We start from the raw sequence: 17,621 nt of genomic DNA on the forward strand, positions 1-17,621 counted from the left end.
CAAACGCTGGGTTTCCTCCTTCTTAATGCTTTGCCAGGCCTTTACAGCCGCAGCCTTCAGGTCTTGCTTGTTTGTGGGTCTTTCCGTCTTACGTCTGGATTTGAGCAAGTGAAATGCATGCTCAATTGGGTTAAGATCTGGTGATTGACTTGGCCATTGCAGAATGTTCCACTTTTTTGCACTCATGAACTCCTGGGTAGCTTTGGCTGTATGCTTGGGGTCATTGTCCATCTGTACTATGAAGCACCGTCCGATCAACTTTGCGGCATTTGGCTGAATCTGGGCTGAAAGTATATCCCGGTACACTTCAGAATTCATCCGGCTACTCTTGTCTGCTGTTATGTCATCAATAAACACAAGTGACCCAGTGCCATTGAAAGCCATGCATGCCCATGCCATCACGTTGCCTCCATCCACCATGTTTTACAGAGGATGTGGTGTGCCTTGGATCATGTGCCGTTCCCTTTCTTCTCCAAACTTTTTTCTTCCCATCATTCTGGTACAGGTTGATCTTTGTCTCATCTGTCCATAGAATACTTTCCCAGAATTGAGCTGGCTTCATGAGGTGTTTTTCAGCAAATTTAACTCTGGCCTGTATTTTTGGAATTGATGAATGGTTTGCATCTAGATGTGAACCCTTTGTATTTACTTTCATGGAGTCTTCTCTTTACTGTTGACTTAGAGACAGATACACCTACTTCACTGACAGTGTTCTGGACTTCAGTTGGTGTTGTGAACGGGTTCTTCTTCACCAAAGAAAAGTATGCGGCGATCATCCACCACTGTTGTCATCCGTGGACGCCCAGGCCTTTTTGAGTTCCCAAGCTCACCAGTCAATTCCTTTTTTCTCAGAATGCACCCGACTGTTGATTTTGCTACTCCAAGCATGTCTACTATCTCTCTGATGGATTTTTTCTTTTTTTCAGCCTCAGGATGTTCTGCTTCACCTCAACTGAGAGTTCCTTAGACCGCATGTTGTCTGGTCACAGCAACAGCTTCCAAATGCAAAACCACACACCTGTAATCAACCCCAGACCTTTTAACTACTTCATTGATTACAGGTTAACGAGGGAGACGCCTTCAGAGTTAATTGCAGCCCTTAGAGTCCCTTGTCCAATTACTTTTGGTCCCTTGAAAAAGAGGAGGCTATGCATTACAGAGCTATGATTCCTAAACCCTTTCTCCGATTTGGATGTGAAAACTCTCATATTGCAGCTGGGAGTGTGCACTTTCAGCCCATATTATATATATAATTGTATTTCTGAACATGTTTTTGTAAACAGCTAAAATAACAGAACTTGTGTCACTGTCCAAATATTTCTGGCCCTGACTGTATGTACTGGATAAATCCAGAGGTAAAAGGAGGACAATATGAAAACTTTCTGAATGCAAAAAATGATCAATTTTAATAAGTGCAGGAATTTTATAGACCACCATTAAAAAAGGGGGGAAGACCATAAAAGAAAGGGTCCCCACATATATAGAAATGCACCCCACCACTGAAACTTCAATAAACAGACAATACAAATCACAGGCTCATATAATGAATGAATAGCAACATGAAGAGATACATAGTTAACAATCGTATTGCAAGGTACAGTGTAAGGAAAGCCTGTTGATACAGTACTCAAGGATAAACTGTAGCGGAAGCAGTGTGGAAGCACCAGCCCCACACGCTACGCCACCTTGTATTGCTTCATCAGGGGCGTACACAACTGTCCCAGGCTAGCTTACACACGTGGTCAAAATTGTTGGTACCCCTCATTTAATTAAAGAAAAACCCACAATTGTCATAGCAATAACTTGAATCTGACAAAAGTGATCGTAAAAAAAAAAAATCCATAAAAATGAATAAATGAAAATCTGACATTTCTTAAAAATAAAATTCATGACATAGGCCTGGATAGAAATTATGGTACCCTTAAGTTAATATGAGACTTCTGCACATCTCAATAGATATTTTGGCCCACTCCTCAAGAGAAAACTCCTCCATGTTTCACAGTAGGGACAGTGTTCTTTTCTTGATATGCTTAATTTTTCTGTCTGTGAACATAGAGCTGATGTACCTTGCCAAAAAGTTCCACTTTTGTCTCATCTGTCCATAGGATATTCTCCCAGAAGCTTTTTGGCTTGTAAACATGTAGTTGGGCAAATTCCAGTCTGGCTTTATGATTTATTTTTTTTTCCAACAATGGTGTCATCCTTGGTCGACTCCCATGAAGTCCTCTTTGGCTCATACAACGATGGATGGTGCGATCTGACACTGATGTTCCTTGAGCTTGAAGTTCACCTTTAATCTCTTTAGAAGTTTTTCTGGGCTCATTTGTTACCATTCTTATTATCCGTCTCTTTGATTTGTCCAGGGAGGTTGGCTACAGTCCCATGGACCTTAAATTTCTGAATAATATGTGCAACTGTAGTCACAGGAACATCAAGCTGCTTGGAGATGGTCATAACCTTTACCTTTAACATGCTTGTCTATAATTTTCTTTCCAATCTCCTGAGACAACTCTTTCCTTTGATTCCTCTAGTCCATGTTAAGTGTGGTACACACCATGTCACCAAACAGCACAGTGAGTGTCCCTATATACAGGCCCACTGACTGTTTACAAGATTGTAGACACCTGTGATGCTAATTAGTAGACTCACCTTGATTTAACATGCCCCTTTTGTCACATTATTTCCAGGGGTACCAGCATTTCTGTCCAGGCCTGTTTCAGTTTTATTTTATTTTTTTTAAGAATCTGTGGAAGCATGGTTGAAAAGCAGCAATGTCTGACCATCATTTGTTCATTTTCATGGATTTTTATCATTATTTTTGTCAGATTCAACTTATTTGTGATCATTGTGGGTTTTTCTTTCATTAAATGAGGGGTACCAACAATTTTGACCACGTGTGTACATAGAGATCTTTAGAAAAAGTATTTGTAAAGATCTTTAATATGCTAATCAGCGCAGGGACTAGTCACAAGTGCATTAAGTCCTGCGCTCATCCCGCCCTCTTAACATGCCCACAGGGGCATGTTAACATGCTAGTCAATGCCCACTGCCTAGCCTCATCAGTGGTGACGCGCATACCTGTTCGTTCTCATCACATCAGACACCGGGCAGTGTGCATGATCAGGTCACAGCACTATGATGCTGGGTGTACACGTCCCGGCAACAGAGAGGTCTACTGCGTATGACCGTAAGTGCCGACGGTCAAAATTAAGAGGTATGCACGTTACCGTTGATGACGACGCTAGGCAGTAGGCACTGAATAGCATGTTACTCACCTGTGGCCGTGCTAACATGTTAAGAGGGCGGAATGAGCGCAGGAGCTAATTCCCTTACGAACTAGTCCCTGCGCTCATTAGCATCTCATAAACGGCCTTTATAAATACTTTTTCTAAAGATCTCTTTATCTATGCTACTAGATGCTAGGCCAGTTAGGCAGGGATTATAAATATGCACCCAGAACCGCTCGTGGTTCTAGGTGCATATTGCACCCGACAGGTTCCCTTTAAACTCCCTTCTGGCGTGTGGTCCAGCGGTGTCCATCTATCTGTATGTCTTTTTACGTGAACAAGTGTGCGGTCAATAACAGTTTTGTGCACCTTTGAAAAGGACACTGCTTAACAGAGGTCAAAGTCTGGAGTAACTCTGAAGCCTACTTAGTGAATGGATCTGTTGTGTGTTTCATATGAATTACATATTTTGGAGATGTAAATAGAAGACCTAATGAAGATGCTCAGCATAGAGCACAGGATAAATCTGAACTGATCCAAAATGTTCTGCATCCCAAATTCCCACCAATAGCATTCAACTCAACTCACAAATACCCAAGCCCTCACTCAGGATCGTCATCCGTTAACGGAAATGTTGGGGGCTTACATATTAATGGCAGCACAAACTCTCTAGAAAAGTGCTATGTCCCCCCTTTAAAAGAAATCCAGCAAAATCTGAAATCCCAAATTCAAAAATGCTCCCTTCCCTTCTGAGCACAACGATGTGCCTAAACCACATTTAGTGTCCACGTTTGGCATTGTTGTAGTGAGGAGGGTCTCTCCAGAAACTAGCTGCAAACAATGTACGAGCACTACAAAGGCTTATTTGCAATTTTTAATTCAGCAACAATCACTGTGTTTGGCAAACACCTATGAAACCAGACTAAATTGTCCCGACACCCATACATTAATTCATAGAGGTGTGTAATTTCCAAAATGTGGTCACCTGAGGTAAGTTTTCTGCTCTTCTGGCACCTACAGGCTCTGCAAATGGAGTCCACAAACTATTTTAGGAAAATCTGTGCTCCAAAATTCAAATGGTGCTCCTTCCATGCCAAGCCCTATGGTGCAGTCAAAACAGTACTGTACAGGTCACATGTGGCATATTGACATGCTCAGGAGTTTTTTTTAACCTATACCCTTTGTGAAAATTGGAACTCTTGGGCTAAAAAAGAGAATTTTGTCACTTACCGTAAATTCTTTTTCTTATAGTTCCGTATTGGGAGACCCAGACCATGGGTGTTCAGCTTCTGCCTCCGGAGGACACACAAAGTACTACACTTAAAAGTGTAGCTCCTCCCTCTGAGCTTATACACCCCCTGGTAGCCAGTCCTAACCAGTTTAGTGCAAAAGCTGAAGGAGAATAGCCACCCACAAGTAGAACCGAGTAAGAACCGGAACAACCGGAGACTCTGTCCATGACAACAGCCGGTGATAACACACGGAACAAGAAAATTGCCAACAGGCAACAGGGAGGGAGCTGGGTCTCCCAATACGGAACTATAAGAAAAAGAATTTACGGTAAGTAACATAATTCTCTTTTTCTTTATCGTTCCTTTGGGAGACCCAGACCATGGGACGTTCCAAAGCTGTCCCTGGGTGGGAATAAACCGAAAAAACTAAGAAGTAGGCGGAGCCTAACTTCACAAGTGGGCGACAGCCGCCTGAAGGATGCGTCTGCCCAAGCTCGCATCTGCCGACGCATGAGCAAGCACTTGGTAGTGCTTCGCATAGGTATGCAGGCTAGTCCAAGTGGCAGCCTGACAGACTTGTTGAGCCGTAGCCTGGTGCCTAAAAGCCCAAGAGGCACCGACAGCTCTGGTCGAGTGTGCTTTGATCCCCGGCGGGGGAGGCACCTGAGTTCTCTGGTAGGCGTCCGAAATGGTCGATCTAATCCAACGGGCCAAGGTCGGCTTAGAAGCAGAGAGACCCTTGCGCCGCCCTGTGGTTAGCACAAAAAGAGGTGCACCGCCTAAGCGCAGCGGTGCGAGCCACATAAATCCGGAGAGCACGCACCAGATCTAGAGTATGCAGCGCTTTCTAAAAGCGATGAACAGGGGCCGGACAGAAGGAAGGCAAAGAAATATCCTGGTTAAGGTGGAAGGGAGAGACCACCTTAGGAAGAAAGTCCGGGGTCGGACGGAGAACTACCTTGTCTTGGTGAAAAACCAAAAAAGGTGACTCCGAGGAGAGCGCAGCCAAATCAGAGACTCTCCTGAGAGAAGTTATGGCAACTAGAAAGGCCACCTTTTGAGAAAGACAATACAAAGAAACCTCCCTAAGAGGCTCAAAGGGGGGTTTCTGCAATACCGTGAGGACCAAGTTAAGGTCCCAGGGATCCAAGGGCCGCCGATAAGGCGGAATGAAAATGGCCAAGGAGAATGGCCGGAAGAGCGACACCAGGACAGGAAAATTTTCCAAGTCCTGTGATAGATCTTGACGGAGGAAGACTTACGGGCCCGAGTCATAGTGGAGATGACTTCAGGAGGAATACCAGAAGCCGTCAAAATCCAGGACTCAAGAGCCACGCCGTCAATTTGAGTGCCGCAGAATTCGGGCGGAAAAACGGACCTTGCGAGAGCAGGTCTGGACGGTCCGGAAAATGCCACGGCATCTCCACGGACAGTTGGAGCAGGTCCGGATACCAAGCTCGCTTGGGCCAGTCCGGTGCAATGAGGATGACTCGACGGCCCTCCATTCTGATCTTACGCAGGACTCTGGGCAAGAGAGCTAGAAGGGGAAACACGTAGGACAGACGAAACTGGGACCAGTCTTGAACCAGAGCGTCCGCGGCGAAGGCCTGAGGATCGTGGGAGCGAGCCACGTAAACCGGAACCTTGTTGTTGTGACGGGATGCCATTAGGTCCACGACCGGAGTGCCCCACTTGCGGCAGATTGACTGAAACACTGCCGGGTGCAGAGACCACTCGCCACCGTCCACGGATTGACGGCTGAGATAATCTGCCTCCCAGTTTTCTACACCAGGGATGTGGACTGCGGATATGGTGGACTTGGAGTCCTCCGCCCATTGAAGAATGCGTTGGACCTCCAACATTGCCAGGCGGCTGCGTGTCCCGCCTTGGTGATTGATGTAGGCAACCGCTGTCGCGTTGTCTGACTGGACTCGAATGTGCCTGCCCGCCAACAGGTGGTGAAAGGCTAGGAGAGCTAGAAGCACAGCTCTGGTTTCCAGCACATTAATTGAAAGGGCTGACTCGGACAGAGTCCAAGTGCCCTGAGCTCTGTGGTGGAGATGTACCGCTCCCCAGCCGGATAGGCTGGCATCCGTGGTGACTATCACCCAGGACGGAGCCAGGAAGGAGCGCCCTTGGGACAGGGAGAGGGGTCGAAGCCACCACTGAAGAGAGGTCCTGGTCCGTGGCGACAGAGCCACTAACCTCTGTAAGGAGGAAGGCCGCTTGTCCCAACAGCGGAGAATGTCCAGCTGCAGAGGACGCAGATGGAACTGGGCAAAGGGAACCGCCTCCATGGAAGCCACCATTTGACCCAGCACCTGCATCAGGTGCCTGAGGGAATAACGGCGGGGCCTCAGGAGAGAGCGCACCGCTAGCCGGAGAGACTGCTGTTTGATTAAGGGCAACTTCACAAGTGCCGGCAAAGTCTCGAACTGCATCCCTAGGTAAGTAAGACTCTGGGTCGGAGTCAGAGTGGATTTGGGCAGATTGACAATCCACCCGAATTGGGCTAGGGTGGCGAGAGTGAGCGAAACACTCCGCTGACAGTCTGCGCTGGATGGACCCTTGACCAGAAGGTCGTCCAGATAAGGAAGCACTGCTAACCCCTGGAGGTGCAGGACCGCAATCACTGCCACCATGACCTTGGTGAATACCCGAGGGGCCGTGGCTAACCCGAAGGGGAGAGCCACGAATTGGAAATGATCCTATCGCAAAATGTAACCAACGCTGATGTGACACTGCGATTGGCACATGTAGATAGGCATCTCTGATGTCGATGGACGCAAGGAACTCCCCTTGGGTCATAGAGGCAATGACTGATCGCAGAGACTCCATGCGAAAATGCCGCACCCGGACATGCTTGTTGAGAAGCTTGAGATCCAGGATGGGCCAGAAGGTACCGTCCTTTTTTGGAACTAGGAAGAGATTTGAGTAAAAACCTCTGAACCGTTCCTGAGCGGGAACTGGGACAATCACTCCGTTTGCCTGCAAGGACGCCACGGCCTGCGAGAAGGCGGCGGCCTTGGAGCAGGGGGAAGTTGAGAGAAAAAATCTGTTTGGAGGGCTGGAAGAGAATTCTATCCTGTAGCCGTGAGATATGATGTCTCTCACCCACTGATCGGAGACCTGCTTTAACCAAGCGTCGCCAAAGTGGGAGAGCCTGCCACCGACTAAGGACGTGGCTGGAGCGGGCCGAGAGTCATGAGGAAGCTGCCTTAGTGGCAGAGCCTCCTGCGGTCTTTTGCGGACGCGCTTTTGGGTGCCAGTTGAATTTCTGATCCTTGGCTGAGTTAGCGGACGAGGCGGAAGGCTTAGAGGATGACCAGTTGGAGGAACGAAAGGAACGAAACCTCGATTGATTCCTACCCTGGGCGGGTTTCCTGGTCTTAGTTTGTGGCATGGAAGCACTCTTCCCGCCAGGAGCTTCTTTAATGATTTCATCCAGCTGTTCACCAAACAGCCGTGAACCAGCAAAAGGGAGCCCAGCAAGGTACTTCTTGGACGAAGCATCTGCCTTCCACTCTCGAAGCCACAAAATCCTGCGGATAACAAGAGAATTAGCTGAAGCCACCGCAGTGCGGTGAGCAGCCTCTAGCATGGCAGACATGGCATAAGATGAAAAAGGCTGAAGCCTGAGCAGTTAAGGTAACCATCTCAGGCATAGATTCCTTGGTGAGGGAATGCATCTCCTCTAGAGAAGCAGAGATGGCTTTGAGAGCCCACACTGCTGCAAAAGTCGGGGAAAACGCGGCCCCCGCAGCTTCGTACACAGATTTGGCCAGAAGGTCAATCTGACGGTCAGTGGAATCCTTAAGTGAGGTGCCGTCAGCCACCCACACAATGGTCCGGGCTGATAGCCTAGACACCAGAGGGTCTAACTTTGGGGAGTGAGACCACTCCTTGACCACCTCAGGTGGAAATGGAAACCGGTCATCAGAACCACGCTTTGGAAAGCGTTTGTCAGGGCAGGCCCTGGGTTTGGTCACAGCGGTCTGAAAACTGGAGTGGTTAAAGAACACACTCTTCACTCTCTTAGGCGAGGTAAACTGATGTTTTTCTGCCAAAGAGTTGCTCCTCTGATACTGGCGGCTTGAGATCCAGCACAGAATTAATAGAAGCAATCAAATCACTAAGATCTGAGTCACCCTCAGAGAAATCGATGGGATACATAGCCTCCGAGACCCCAGTGAGAGCATCCTCCTCATCTTGAGTCAGCTCTTGACACAGAGCCGTGGGATGGGGAGGGGGAGGAAACCCTGCACCTTCTCTTAGAAGGACGGGGTCTGGGATCAGATGATGAATCCTCCGTGAGCTCTGATGGACGGAGGTCAGAGGATAGGAGTCCTCTGTCAAGAGTATTAGAGGCACCCTGAGAGGGGGGCTGATGCATATTCATCAAAGTCCTGGACAAAAGTCCCATGGACTCAGCAAATGACTGGGATATGGACCTAGAAAAGGACTCTACCCAGGCCGGGGGTTCAATCACAGGTGCAGCAGCAGCCTGAGAGACCACTGGGGGTGAGACTCCAGGCTGTGGCACCGCCAAGTTAGAGCAACCATCAGTGTGGATAAATGCTCGGCTCAGGCAGCAGGAGATTACATGCAGTGCATGCAGAATAAAGCTTTGGAGCCTTGCTCCTTGTGTGAGACATGCTGCTGGAGTGGGGGCTTTGCAGAGAATGAACCCCAGGGAGAATATACAGAGGTCCACAACCGGAGACCGGCTGTGGCTTACCAGACCACTGAGCGCGGTGTTGTGTGCCCTCCAGATCCCCAAGCCCGGTCCCCCAGAGCGCAGCACCTCAGCAGAGATGCAGAATGCAGGATGTCCCAGAGCAGAGTGAACTCTGCCTGAGAAATGGAGGGGGCGGGACTAGGGGCGTTCCTATAAAAGAGCGGGAACTGGAGGGCTATAGAGACATGGACCCGCTTTTCTTCAAACTCTTTCCAAAAGTCAAACAATCAGATGAGAATGCATGTGTGGATGTATGACCTCCTGAACACAAAGCGATAAACTGGCTAGGACTGGCTACCAGGGGGTGTATAAGCTCAGAGGGAGGAGCTACACTTTTAAGTGTAGTACTTTGTGTGTCCTCCGGAGGCAGAAGCTAAACACCCATGGTCTGGGTCTCCCATTTTAGTGGTAAAAAAAAAAAATAAAAAAAAAAAATAGTTTTTTTTGCTTCACCACTCAATAGTATAAAATTTTGTGACACACCATTGGTGTCAATATGCTCACTGCACCCCTAGATTAATTCATTGAGTAGTATACTTTCTAAAATGGTAAAATGGTGTCACTTATTTGGTGGAGGGGGGTGGCATATCTGCTTTTCTCTCATGTCAAGGGCTCTGGTAATGTGATATGGCACCCCAAACCATTCCAACAAAATCTGAACTCCATATGGCGCTCCTTTCCTTCTTACCCTTACACTCTGCCTCAAAAGTAGTTGTCAACTACATGTAGGGTATTTGCGACCTCAGGAGGACATTGTGTCAAACATTGTATGGTCTTTTTTTCTCCTAATACCCTTTAGGGCCAAAGCAACATGTCCACTTCCCAATGTTATACAATTCCGTGAATCACCTAGATGCTCACTATACACCTATATGAATTCCATAAGAGGTGTAGTATCCACACTAGAGTAATTTGTGAGGGGGGTTTCTTCGGTTTTAGCATGTTAGGGAATCTTTAAATGTGACATGGCGTCTGCAATCTATTCCAGCCAAAATGGCGCTCCTTCACTTTTGAGACCTGCCATGTTCCCAAACAGCAGTTTTCCATCACATGTGGGGTATTGGCACACTCTGGTGAAAATGTACCATATAAGTTATTGTACAATCTCTCCTGTTATCCCTGCGAAAATTAAACATTTAAGGCTTAAACAACATTTTTGTGGGTAAAATGTGATTTTTTATTTTTACGGCTCCATGTCATAAAACGGTGGTTTAACCTGGGAGTTCAAGATACTCACCACGTTTTTAAACTTGATAAAATTTATTTAAGGGTGTAGTTTCCAAAAAAGATCCACTAGGGGAGGGGGGGGGGGTTCCACTATTTAGGCAATTGGTTAGGCAATTAGTCAATTGGTTTTACTTCCCTACCAAGCCGTGCCTTGCAACCAAACAATAGTTTTCCACCACATATGGAGTATCCACATACTCAGAAGAAATTGCGCAACAAATTTTATCCGCATTTTCTCCTGTTATTCTTGAGAAAATGTAAAATTTGGGGCTAAAGCAACATTGTTGTGAGAAAGTAATGTGGAAGGAAAAAATTAAAATTTGACTTTAAAGTCCTGTGAAACACCAAGAGGGGTTAATAAACTTCTTGAATGTGGTTTTGAGCACTTTGACACCATTTTAAAAAATGCACCTCTCACTTTTGGGTATTTTATCTCTAATAGGCACCTCAGTCACTTCAAATGTGACGTGTTCCCCAAAAGAAGGGAATTTTGTTACTTACCGTAAATTCCTTTTCTTCTAGCTCTTATTGGGAGACCCAGACGATTGGGGTATAGCTACTGCCCTCCGGAGGCCACACAAAGCACTACACCAAAAGTGCAAGGCCCCTCCCCTTCTGGCTATACCCCCCCGTGGTATCACGGGTACTCCAGTTTTAGTGCCAAAGCAAGAAGGAGGAAGCCAACAACTGGTTTAAACAAATTAACTCCGAGTAACATCGGAGAACTGAAAAACCGTTCAACATGAACAACATGTGTACCCGCAAACAGCAAAAACAATCCCGAAGGACAACAGGGCGGGTGCTGGGTCTCCCAATAAGAGCTAGAAGAAAAGGAATTTACGGTAAGTAACAAAATTCCCTTCTTCTTCAGCGCTCTATTGGGAGACCCAGACGATTGGGACGTCCAAAAGCTGTCCCTGGGTGGGTAAAGAAATACCTCATGTTAGAGCTGCAAAACAGCCTCCCCCTACGGGGATGTCACTGCCGCCTGCAGGACTCTTCTACCTAAGCTGGCATCCGCCGAAGCATAGGTATGCACCTGATAATGCTTGGTGAAAGTGTGCAGACTCGACCAGGTAGCTGCCTGACACACCTGTTGAGCCGAAGCCTGGTGCCGTAATGCCCAGGACGCACCCACGGCTCTGGTTGAGTGGGCTTTTAGCCCTGAAGGAACCGGAAGCCCAGCAGAACGGTAGGCCTCTATAATTGGTTCTTTGATCCATCGAGCCAAGGTGGCTTTAGAAGCCTGCAACCCCTTGCGCGGACCGGCGACAAGGACAAAAAGTGCATCGGAACGGCGCATGGGCGCCGTGCGGGAAATGTAGATCCTGAGTGCTCTCACCAGATCTAGAAAACGCAAGTCCTTTTCATACCGGTGAACCGGATGAGGATAAAAGGAAGGCAAGGATATATCCTGATTAAGATGAAACGAGGATACGACCTTAGGGAGAAACTCCGGAATGGGGCGCAGCACTACCTTGTCCTGGTGGAACACCAAGAAGGGAGCCTTGGATGACAGAGCTGCCAGCTCAGACACTCGCCGAAGCGATGTGATCGCAACAAGAAACGCCACTTTCTGTGACAGGCGAGAAAAAGAAACTTCTTTGAGAGGCTCGAAAGGCGGCTTCTGGAGAGCAACTAGTACTCTGTTCAGATCCCATGGATCCAACGGCCGCTTGTACGGGGGCACAATATGACAGACCCCCTGCAGGAACGTGCGCACCTTAGGAAGACGTGCTAGACGCTTCTGAAAAAACACGGATAGTGCCGAGACTTGCCCTTTAAGGGAGCTGAGCGACAAGCCCTTTTCCAACCCTGATTGCAGGAAAGACAGAAAAGTGGGCAATGCAAATGGCCAGGGAGACACTCCCTGAGCAGAGCACCAGGATAAGAATATCTTCCACGTTCTGTGGTAGATCTTAGCAGAAGTTGACTTCCTAGCTTGTCTCATTGTGGCTACCACTCCCTGGGATAAGCCTGTTGACGATAGGATCCAGGACTCAATGGCCACACAGTCAGGTTCAGGGCCGCAGAATTCTGATGGAAAAACGGCCCTTGAGACAGCAGGTCTGGACGGTCTGGAAGTGACCACGGTCGGCCGACCGTGAGATGCCACAGATCCGGATACCACGATCTCCTCGGCCAGTCTGGGGCGACGAGTATGATGCGGCTGCAATCGGATCTGATCTTGCGTAATACTCTGGGCAAGAGTGCCAGAGGCGGGAATACATATGGGAGGCGGAACTGCGACCAATCTTGCACCAAGGCGTCTGCCGCCAGAGCTCTTTGATCGCGCGACCGCGCCATGAATGCCGGGACCTTGTTGTTGTGCCGAGACGCCATTAGGTCGACGTCCGGCACCCCCCAGCGGCGACAGATTTCTTGAAACACGTCCGGGTGAAGGGACCATTCCCCTGCGTCCATACCCTGGCGACTGAGGAAGTCTGCTTCCCAGTTTTCTACGCCTGGGATGTGAACCGCGGAGATGGTGGATGCTGTGTCCTCCACCCAATTCAGAATGCGCCGGACTTCCTGAAAGGCTTGCCGGCTGCGCGTCCCTCCTTGGTGGTTGATGTATGCCACCGCTGTGGAGTTGTCCGACTGGATTCGGATCTGCTTTCCTTCCAGCCACTGTTGAAAGGCTAGTAGGGCAAGATACACTGCCCTGATTTCCAGAACATTGATCTGAAGGGTGGACTCTTGCTGACCTCCTTCGCACACAAAGCTAAAACTGGAGTACCCGTGATACCACGGGGGGGTATAGCCAGAAGGGGAGGGGCCTTGCACTTTTGGTGTAGTGCTTTGTGTGGCCTCCGGAGGGCAGTAGCTATACCCCAATCGTCTGGGTCTCCCAATAGAGCGCTGAAGAAAAATTGCTTTTGTAAAATTTGATGGAAAAATTAAAAATTGCTAATTTTGTTCCCTTAGGAGGGTTAAACGATTGTTTTAAAAATTGTGCTGCTGTAAAGTAGACACGTGGTAAACTTTACTTATTAACTGTGTGATAACTGGTTTAAAGACATTAAAGCTTTGAAAATTGTGAATATCAAAATTTTCACCAAAATTCCGATATTTTCACAAAAAAAAAGTAAAAAATGTTGAAATAAATTAACCACTATCACGAAGTAGGTGTCACAAAAAAAAAAAATCTCAGAATCATTGGGATCCATTGAAGTGTTTCAGAGTTATTACCTCAGTGACAATGGTCAAAATTGTAAAATCAGGAAGGTGAAAACGAGCTTCGAGAAGAGGTTAATCAATAAAACACAAATTAGCAACTGTGTAATATATATCATGTGTGTCTTTCTCCTCATGGACTGACCATTCATTCTTATTTCAGGGTTAAAATCTGTAGCGAGTAGAGATGGGCAAGAACTAAAACACTGAGGTGCTCGTTACTTGACTCAAGCAGGTCAGACGCTCTGAAAGCTCAATTTGAGTAACCAGTATAATGGAGGTCAATGATTGGGTAGTTCGGCTCTCCACCCACATACAGCCAGCCATATACAGAGCATTTCTGGCGGGAGGGGATTTTTTCTTTTCCTTTTGATACACTACATCTAAAAACGTTGTTTCACCCCAGTGAGAGTCATTCAGAGACTGCGAATGGCTCTCCCTGAGGTGCCTATGTAACATAGCCTTGGGCAGTAGTCGTCAGCGAAGGCTCCAGTCCTCAACCTGCCCCAGTACGCTAAAGACACCGGGTGTTGAGTAGATAGTGGCGTGAGTGTGGAGGCGTTACCTTGAAGCATAGTACTTCTGGACTGCAAGCCGGCTTCTTAAGGTCTGGTGCACTTTCTGCGGTTTTGTGTGCAGAGTTATTTGAGGCGCAAACAAAGTTTACTTGCGGCAACTTCAAACACACCAATGCACTTCTTTTATGATGTGGTTCACACTCAATGTTACATCAGACAGTGAAGGAAGCTTGTACTTTGTGGTCACTGTTTCATGGATGACACATCCGAGCACCTGTGATATTCTGCCAAGTACCAGAGCACCCCGATGCTCGATCGAGTACCAAAGAGCGGTGAGCACGCTTGCTCAACACTAGTAGTTACTGGAGAGGTTTTTCCCATTATGTAGAGAGTCAATGACAGTTGGTGCTAATAAATTCCATATTGAACTGTAAGGGTGCGCTCACATGAACGTATGACTCGAACGATTAATCAGATCCCATCACCCGGCACGGCTGGCTTCTCTCCTGTCAGGAGCGGGTCGGGTCGGCTGCATGTATTTCTATGCAGCTGAAACCCTCCTGGCCAGAGAATGTGCCGGATTGATGCCGATGTGAGACTCACTGAGTCACTGGCAAGTGTGACTCCGGCCTGTCATTTCAGGAACCCTTGCAGCAGAATTGTCTGTCTACTCCTCCTCCTCATAGAACTTTATGACCACAGGCCAGTCTTATCTCAGTAATGGAAGAATCTGTATTCACTGAAGACAGATTTTACAAGTGAATTGAAATTTGAAGATTTAAGGGAATCTGTCAGCAGGATTTTGCTATGTGACAGCAGCATGAGGAGAAAACAAAGACCTTGATTTCAGCAATGCATCACTCAGTTTATTGGGTGCAACAGTTATGACAGAATTCGTGTTCTCTGTTGCAAATTTAGCAGCGCTCAGAATGTTGAGCCCTGTGTAACCCTGTGCACACCCCTTACTAGCTGCTTTCTCTCATTACATAAAATGTATATAGAAAGCTGACAATCAATGCTGGGGGTGGATGGATTAGGAAGCACAAGGTAGCTTTTCCTGTAGTGATTATCTCCTGCTGATAAAAAAAATAACAACTTATTGTATTGAAACCGCAAAACACAGCCTAGTAAGTGACATTATAATCAGGCTCTCTTCCCCTACATCATGGTGCTCTCGGATTACATAGTAAAAACCTGCTGGTAGATTTCTTTTAAAAGGGAACCGGTCACCAGAGTTTTCCCCTATAAGCTGTGCCACCACCACTGAGCTCTTATATACAGTATTCTGAAATGCTGTATATAAGTGCCAAGGCAGCGCTGTACAATGTAACAAACACCTTGCCCTGTGCGCACACTATAGTTTTTGCATGTAGTTTTGAGTGCAGTTTGTAGCCCTAAACTCCATGCATTTCCTTCCCCAGCAAAGTCTATGAAAATTCAGAAAAGCTGTGCACACATTGCTTTTTTTTTCCTGTAGTTTTTGTTGAAGAAAAAATTAGCATGTCACTTTTCTGCATTTTTCCATTGAGTATAGTGAAAAAAAACACATGGGCTGAAACGCGGCAAAAACGCATGCGTTTTTTCCAGCCAGAGGTGCGTTTTTTGCTAAAGAAAAGAAAACTATATAGTGTGCGCACATAGCCTTACTCACCTCGGGTGGCGGTTCTGTCCGACGGGTGTCGCTGCTCTCAGGTCCGGCGCCTCCTCTCTGCTGCAATCTCCGTCCTCCTCCTTCCCAGCTCAGTGTTGATGACGCGTCTACTTCATCCACATAAGTAGACATTGAGGTCCTGCAAAGGCACACTTTGATGTGCCCTGCTGAGGGCAGATCAAAGTACTGTAACGCACAGGCGCGACAAAAGGTTAAAAGATACCCCTGCGCATGCGCACTACAATATTTTGATCTGCCCTGAGGAGGAAAGATCAAAGTGCGCTTGTAGAGAACCTCAATGCCGGCTAGTGTGCGTGACTTAGGATGAGTCATGCATACGGGACTCAGAAGGAGGACGAAGACTGCCACAGAGAGGAGGCGCCGGACTGGTGAGAGGAGGCGCTGGACCGGAAAGCAGCGACACACATCGGACCGGACTATCTCCTAGGGGAATATTATAAATGTGTTTTTTTTCCGCTATACAGAGCAGCCTGGGCTTTTATATACAGTATTCTGGAATGCTGTATATAAAAGTTCACTGGTGGTGGCCGCAGTTTGTCGTCGCCAAATCTGGTGACAGGTTCACTTTAAATGAACAGTTCAGGAGGAGAAAAATTGATTTCTTTAATAACATATATATATATATATATTACGAAGTTGATTATTTTCACATGTAAAAGTGATGTAAGAAAAAATATAAACGACGGTTACGCTTTAAGGACCCTACAGTAATCTATATCAGTTTCAAAAGCGCTATTTAGCAATAAAGTCACGTGAGAGCAGCCTGAAAGAAAGCCAACTTTCCTGGCAGGCAAAAGTGAACATAATATATAGAACACAAAAAAAAAAAAAATAAATCTATTTTTATAGGATGGGTTTATTGAACTTAGACAACAAAAAATAATATTGGCTAAATATAAAATTAACATGCAACAAAAAAAAAACAAAAACAAAAAAAAAACAAGTTGTCAATTTGGGCAAACACCACTGAAAGGTTACAATTTCTGGAGACTTGACATTTCTTCCTTCTGTAAAACATACACCATTGGTGGGTACCAAGAAAAACATACAGAAATGACTGATTGAATAAAATATTAGGCTTTAACTATCAAAACATTAAAAGGGAACCTGTCACCAGATTTTTACGTATTAAACTAAAAGAATCCCCTTCTGCAGCTCCTGGGCTGCATTCTATGAAGGTGCACCTTGGCCCTGGCTCCCCTTCCAGACCCCAAAAATAGCTTTATAAAACTTGGCAGTTAGGTATGCTAATTACCTTTGTTGGCCAGATGGGCGGGCTCATTTTCTGCTCCTTTATCCCCATACTGCCGATGATCTTCATCCTCCTTCCTTAATTGACGTGATGACGCCCTCAATCATCCTCCTCATCGCGTTTTCAAATCTTGCGCCTGTGAAGTTATGTTGGCTCGCTCTGCCATATCGCGGCCAGAGCAGAAAACACAGTTGCCCTAGCTCGCGCCAGTGAGCTAAATGCATAGGTGCGAGATTATGGACGGGTACGAGCATTGCGCTGGTGAGGTCGGCGCTGTGCATGACCTCACCAGCGCCATGCTCGTACCCACCCATAATCTCACGCCTGCGCATTTATCTCACCGGCGAGAGCAGCTGTTTTCTGCTCTGGCCATGATATGGCAGAGCGAACTGCGCCTGCGCAAGCCGACCTAACTGCACAGGCGCGAGATTTGAAAATGCGACGAGGAGAATGACGGAGGACGTCATCCAGTCAATCAAGGAAGGAGGACGGCGATCAGCGGCAGGAGGGGGGTAAAGGAGCAGAAAATGAGTCCGCCCATCTGGCCAACCAAGGTAATTAGCATACCTAAGGGCCAA

Source organism: Anomaloglossus baeobatrachus, chromosome 6 (assembly GCF_048569485.1).
Source record: "Anomaloglossus baeobatrachus isolate aAnoBae1 chromosome 6, aAnoBae1.hap1, whole genome shotgun sequence".
NCBI lineage: Eukaryota > Metazoa > Chordata > Amphibia > Anura > Aromobatidae > Anomaloglossus > Anomaloglossus baeobatrachus.